Raw genomic sequence first — 7,717 nt, 5'->3', positions numbered from 1 at the left:
TATCTTCATGACAGAAATCGCCATGATGGTAGATCGAATCCTCTTGTTCTTCAATAGCCACGCGTTTTGTTCCGACCTGTTTAATAGTTTTGAGACGCATAATGGGCCCAGAGACATCCGACTAAGGCTATTGACAATAGCCCAGTGACTGACCTCTGTAGATCTCAGTGAACCTGGTACGTCAGTGGTCCACATTGCGCTTGTAACGTGATATGTTTCGTTACCCCGATTATTTACGAATGAGGGCAGCTGTAATTTTTTTTGCTGGACGTTCTGCACATATAAAATCTGAATTTTTGTCAGTTTTTGATTTTAAAACGCACGGTTGTTTGTCAATACGCAAGCTAACGACTATCATGTTCTTTCAACACATATATTCAAGTGCAAGTCTTAAAATTGGCTTCTTTAGAAAACAAAAATTACGGGAGATATTCATCATTTTCTACCCCGGTATCCCAAGATTTATCGTCTGAATATCAAATCGTGCATTGCACATACACGTGTATCGATCCCGGGTATTGATTTAGTTTCCCTGCTGCACAATGTAATTATTTACCAGGCGATGTCGATGTGCTAGCGACGTAGCTACAAAGTTACATTCGAGTCAACTGGTTGCGATTCGACGCTAGGGCATGCTAGCAACTTATTGGTCAGACATCGGCAATGTCTTATCCGATAAACGACTGAAGTTACGTCGTGAAATAAAACCGCTACACCCTCCTATGCTTCTTGCAATTGCTTAGTATCATATGGCATTTAGGCTTTCAAACTAGATCGATGCTTTGCGTATACCTTTGCGATAACAAACATGTGCTACAGCGACAATGCATCATGAAGCAGCGTGCAATTCGTTGCCACAAACGTTACATTTCATTACTCCGTTGCGATTGCTTCATTTCTCCGCTGCAGCAGCCGCTGGCCGTACCGTAGTTTTCCTTCGATTATTCAAAGAACATTATTAAGCCAAATCAGTGTCCTTACATTCTTGAAATGCTGACACTTGTTTTAAATATCTTTTTATTTTCAATTAAAGGAAGAGTATCGACGCATCACAAGTTCGGACAGAGGCGGGAACGGAAGTCTCGGGAATTACCATTCGGCATTACTCTTGGTGTTTCTTTTGGGCACTCTTGGAATAGCACTCGCCTTTGCTCCTTGCTTGGTTTTACCATCTTATAATCCGGGCGCTTTTGTAACTCACGTGACTAGTTTCACCACTATAGTTGGTGGAATGTTTGCTCTGTCAGTGGCTACTACTAGTCTGTGCCTTATTATCGGTAAAAGAATGCTGGTATAGGTGACCCCGGAGTGACGTCACAAGCCGTTGACCTCCGTTGACAACAAATCCGATTCAGAAGTCAAATTTGTAGTTTTCTGTGGTTTGTCCCTTTTCAAATCGGCCAAAATACTACCATTTCTATAACTTCTCGACATGGGGCCTCCAGCCAACAACAAAAATAAAGACTCTCCTCTACATGTTCATGTGTTCAGCTTCACATAAAATGCAATTTTCGCCAAGTATTTAACCTTGATTTTACCGAAATCGGCCGAGAAATTTGTTCGATTCAAGGTCAAAACAGAACGTAAACAACCGAATGAGCTCTGCTACAAGTCTTCAAGTAGTCGCTCAGCTGCATGATCTATTGTGGGTTGAAAAGCGTAAGTGTAGCCGACTGTAGCGTCATGTAAAATAAGTACCCGGATGACCGGGGTGACCTATTGAAAGGGTATGTGGAGTTTTCAAACGGGAATGACATGGAGCGACATGGTACTAACGACAACGGGCAACCGACAACTTCCGGGCTTTATAAAAATGTTCATCGTTTTCAAATTGTGGTGTTTGGTATAAGAGGCGCTACATATATGATAATTGGTTTGGTCAAGCTTATATACAGTCAAGTAATATTGGAAGAAATTGCCGATATAGTGGACTGCGCCATTAACTTGATCTCTTTAGTAACTCAGATGATCTTCTTTGTCATGAACGAAGGCGCATTACTACAAAACGTAACTCTCTTACACTACGCAATCGCTCTAATGATTGCTGACAAAGTGTGGGCGTGGATCTCTCTTACTTTCGGTAGCATAACCGAGATTGGCCATCAGTCAAGCTTATTTGAGGACAACAATTCTACTTATCTATTGCAAAACATTTTGGAAACTTCACAAAGCTTTCTGGAACCATTCTTTGTCGAGTTTTTGACCACGTGTGTAGGTATCCTTTTCTGCATGTGGTCATCAATGGGAAAGAAAGAGGCAAAACCGAACTGCAGGTGATCAAGAATCTGATGACGAAATTTCTCCTTACCGTGACTATGGTTCTATTGTTATTACGGAAAGCCAAGAGCGTCGCCCGTTGATTAATGATGGTGATCATGGCGATACGGAATCGGAACGCGACTTTGTTAGCTTAAGAGACAGGGAGTTACAAGATACCCAAAGTACGTCGTTCCCTAAACTTACCAAACGAATTGGGTCCCTAGTCTTGGTCATTGTAAGTGTTGGTTATTTAATTGCTGGACTTATTTTAGGCGATGGACCACTTCTAGAATACATCACTGACATTGTTTCACCTTTTGACCGACTTGTCATCCTCTACGTAATCACCAGTACGGTTTTTGGCCCACTGACATTCTTATGCGCAATTTCAGCGTATAAAATATACAAAAACATCAGCCATTCCCCCGCATGTCTTACTCCCAATGACTATCTGTTACTCGTCACAACTGCTGGAGTATTCCTTTGGATTTTGTTTATGATAATTGCAGATATAGCTGTAATTAGCCACAAGCACCAACTACTAAATGTCATTGACTATCATACAATAGGCAAAATTGTTCATCATATTTTGTATATGGTACAAGTATGGGTTCAGGCCCAGTTTCTACTTGGCTCTCATAGCGTCCATACGTTGCAATACCAGGTGTCCAGATTGACCAACGTTTGTTTGATATATCTAGCCACTCTGAATGCCTCGGACTGGTTACTATTAGCGTAATAACTCATCAGTATAGCTCATTAAACCCGGCGTTGAATGAAGTGTATGGAGATGTTGGAACACGAATTTTGATCTTTATGCTCTTCCCTATGATTGAACTCTACCGTTTTCATTCTGTAGTCATGGCGCACGACATTTTGATTTGATACAATAGGATACAATAGGATTTGAACCAGTGACCCTCAATGTTCAAGCTATGCTGCTTACCAGTATGACAGCAAGGGAGATGATGCAAACCAAAGGCCATTTTGTAGCCTACGATCATTTTTAATGAAATTGGTTAACATGTTTTTTTCCAAACCTGCTTTTTGTGGCATATATCGTCGGCAGAGTGCTACCGTAAGTGCAGCTTGGACAATTTTACAGGAGGAGCATATTTGTGTTTTGCGTAGCCGTTTGTTTCCAAGTAGCCATAAAATGACACGGGAATGTAAATTTTAATAAAATAAAATAAAAATGGTGTTAAAGTGAATAAAGAGATGAATTATTTACTGAATTAGATGTCATAAGTGCCAAATACGATAGTGCAACGTTGAGTGCAACACTATCGTCCGGGACTATCGTATACCACATACGAAAGTGTAGCATCCACTGCTAAATTAGGCATAAATTCGGCTCTAATGTCCAATATTTGTAATTTTATGTTGCTTAACAACTGGTAATTTAGTTTGGCACATACTATTTACAATAGCAAGACACCTTTTGCCCTAATGTTATCTCTCAAGATTTATTACTGAATCTAAAAATAAAAACATCGGATTTATTATCTATAGGCCCTATTACCAGTCATGGGAGCTATAAACTTAGCCAGCTTGGTAACAACGCCTACAGCCGTCAGCGTCACATACAGTGATGTATTAGAGACTGTTTTGTACGTAGCACATATGATCGTCTTAAAGCAGATGGAAAACAAAATTAGCGTAGGTATCGTAAGTGGCACATACGATAGTCTTGCAGACATTAATAAAATTTGCATTGCACTTACGATATTTTATTTTATTAATTTAAAAAAAATCAAGCAATTTCAAAACTTAAAACCTGGTTTAAAATGTGGGTTTTTATATGGCCTTCCATAATTCGTCAACATTTCAAATTGGCTCATAAAATGTCACTTACGATAGTGTAGCACTCTGCCGAATGTTCATATCATGTCTCGACTTACACCTATTTGGAATCAGCCAAATTCGTTGTAGGACAACAGAACAATTTTGAATTAATGTCGTATTTTACGAAATTTACCTCATTATGTCTTACAAGGGACAGAAAACCTTTCTGGCAATAATTCATATATTATTTCATAATTTTTGGTAAAATAATCGAATTAAAATTTGACACAAATCGTACATTATGGCTTTAAATACCGAGTAAGGTGGGACAATCGATGTCCAGCGGATGAATTTTGGGGAATTCTTAATCAGAACTGTAAAATGATGATAGAAAACATGTCATTTCTGAATGTTAATCTAAAATAAAGACATTTTGGCTACTAGATATATTGCTTGTTATTTTCAGTGATTCTAAAGCACCTTTATTCAGATGGCCTACAGGAAAATAGTCCCTCCTATTTTTCTTCACTAACTACTCTAATTACTCGCCTATACACCAAACGCATGTCAATTGAAGCCGTACAACTTATAGCGAATTTAAGGCCGTAATATTTAGACACTTCTTTTGTTTAGATTAAGTTTCATGTCAGAAATTAACATAAGGGGGCTGGCATTTTATTCAGAAGGGGGGTCCCAAATTTACAAAAAGTTAGCGTCAATAAAATTGCGACCCCCTATATATTTCGTCAACAAAAAATTTATGACCCCCCTGGCTAACTGCAATTGGCTATATTGAGATGTCGCTAAGTAAAATTGTGCTAGCTGCAATATGAAGTTTGATTGGGTTAAAGTTGTATGATTGGAAGAATCTGTAGCTTCGTAGGTGCGGGTGAGTTAAGGCTTTCTGGTTCTGAACCTTCGATATAGTAAAAGATGTGTGTGCATGGTATGGGGTGCGTATTGGGGTACTCTTTTGATTAAACTATTGCAAATGATTTTACGAATTGCAAATGATTATACTGTTGCAAATTATTTTACGAATGTAACCGTATTAATATCTCTGCTTATGTAAATAAAATGCAATCAAAACAATAAATACCAAGTACATGCGGTCAACAGTTTGTTTCCTTGTTTCATTTCCTCCTTAAACTCATTCAGTAGATGACACAATTAATCATCTACTCTTCCATAAGACCATGGATCAAGTGACAATAATAACTCTGATCTGGACTGATGAAAATTATCCGCTATGTGATGAAATGGAGTATAGAGAAAATAATTTCGTAACACTCGCTCGCGCTCTGTGCGCATTAAACATGTTAAAAACGTCATTCGGTCTAATACTGAGCTTTTAAAAAGGTAAAAACAAAGAGATATGCAGGTCCGAAACGTGACGAGTCTATAATATAGTTAGAAAAATTCTGCTCGGAACTGATGACAGAAAAGGTTATCGGCTATGTGATGAAATGAAAAATAGAGGAAATTATGTAAAATATGACTTATACCGTAGAAATAGATGATGAATCGGAATAATATGTTAAATGCTATCTTAAAGGAGTATTTCGTGATCGTAGCATCCTCTTTTATGACATTTTTCAGTAGATATCCACGAAAAAAGCACATTTCCAAAATTTCAGTTGATTCCGATTTTTCGTTTGCGAGTTATGCATGATTATGTGTATTACACTGCTCCATAGACAATGGAGACAATGTGTTGTAATTTCGTTCTCTGGTATACCAGAACGAAATTCAAATTTTACTATATTTTTGCTAAACGAATTAATCTGCAGGAAATTTTTGGTACATAAACATTATGCAGCCTGAGGTTTCCAGTGGTAAAAAAAATCTCAACTTTTTTTCAGAAAAGGGGGAGATGATGCTGTGGATCACGAAATGCCCTTTTAAGTAGATAGCGAAAAAAAACATGAAAAAAAATCAAATATATCCAAAGACTTTCCTAACACTCTCTGCTCGCATTATCAAAAAACATCACTTCGGCCTTATGCTGAGCTATTAAAAAAGGGTAAAAATAGAGAGACATGTCGTTAATGTAATGAGTCTATAACATTTTTTTTAAACTTCTGATCGGGACTGAAAATATACCCAAAGACTTACTCTGCTCGCATTAAAAAAACACCATTCTGCCTAATGCTGAGCTATTTAAAAAAAAAGGTAAAAACATAGAGACAGAGAGGTCTAACGTGACGTGAGGAGTCTATAGTTTTAAAAAATCTGATCGGGAACGCTGAACTAGAAAGAAAAAAACTATCTGCTATGTGATGAAATGAAAATATATCCGTTACGTGATGAAATGAAAATATAGAGAACATTATGTAAAACATGACTTATACAGTAGAAAGAGAGGATGGAATGGAATGAGATGCTAAATGCTATCTCTAGTGTACGTGTAGATATCGAAAAAGAACCCACGAATAATAACCTAAAGACTTTCCTAACATTCGCTCTGCGCGCATTAAAAAACCCATCATCAAATTCGGTCTTATGCTGAGCTATTAAAAAGGTAAACACAAAGAGATGATGAGTCTGTAATATAGAAAAACTTCTGATCGGGAATGATATAATAAGCTATAATAGACGGAAAAAATATAAACTACCGTATGTGATGCAGTAGAAAGTGTGCCCCCTGCCCCCCCCCCCCCTTGCGCACGCCACGGATGCTATCTTCAGTAGATAGCGACGTCATTCAGAATAATTTTGAGCTGTTAAAAAGGTACAAACAGAGAGACACGTTCAAAACGTGATCAGTATATAATATAGTTAAAAATAAAACTTTGAATAGGGGCGCCATGGGCGGCGGCTCGGCGCCCACATAAAGTCAGGCACCGCTCTGCATAAATTAGGGGGGGGGGGGCAATTTGTTTTTCGCAAAGAATTAGAGGTGTTACACCACCCCCAATTACCTCCGCCGCATCGAGCTATGGCCCTATTGCCGACCGAAAAGGTATATTTACAAGATTTTGACTAATTTTTCGCCCTTTTTCATTAATAATTCTTGCCGCCCCTTCTGGTGCTTTAGGGGCTGTGCAATAATTATGTGTAGGCCTGCCCCAGGGTGGTGAATTTTCAAAATGGTCTGCCAAAAAATCGCTTGCCCCCCCCCCCTTTGGCCGTGCCAAACAATCTGTGCCTCCCCCGTGACGTGCCAAAAACCTTTGCCCCCCCTTTGACGTGCCAAAAACCTTTGCCCCCCTTATACATGTAAACTTTTGGGGAACCCGAATTTAAAACTTTAGATTGTCTTATCATATAATGTGAGCGCAGCGAGCAGGAAATTTTGCATATTCGAACAGTGTTCCTAACATTTTCCTACATCTTTTTAGGTGCCCAAAATATCTGTGCCCAAAATAGCTTGCCCCCTTTCGAGCTGCCAAAAATCGCTTGACCCCCCCCCTTTCGACCTGCCAAAAATGCTTGCCCCCCCTTTTGGCCTGCCAAAAATCTTTGCTCCCCCCCGTGACGTGCCAAAAACCTTTGCCCCCCCTTACACATGTAAACTTTTGGGAACCCGAATTTAAAACTTTAGATTGTCTTATCATATAATGCGAGCGCAGCGCGGAGCAGGAAATTTTGCATATTCGAACGTGTTTCTAACGTTTTCCTACATCTTTTAGGGCGTATAGAAATGGTGCCCAAAATATCTGTGCCAAAATCG

Source organism: Amphiura filiformis, chromosome 17, assembly GCF_039555335.1.
Source record: "Amphiura filiformis chromosome 17, Afil_fr2py, whole genome shotgun sequence".
Taxonomy (NCBI): Eukaryota; Metazoa; Echinodermata; class Ophiuroidea; order Amphilepidida; family Amphiuridae; genus Amphiura; species Amphiura filiformis.
This window is presented reverse-complemented; position numbering follows the sequence as displayed.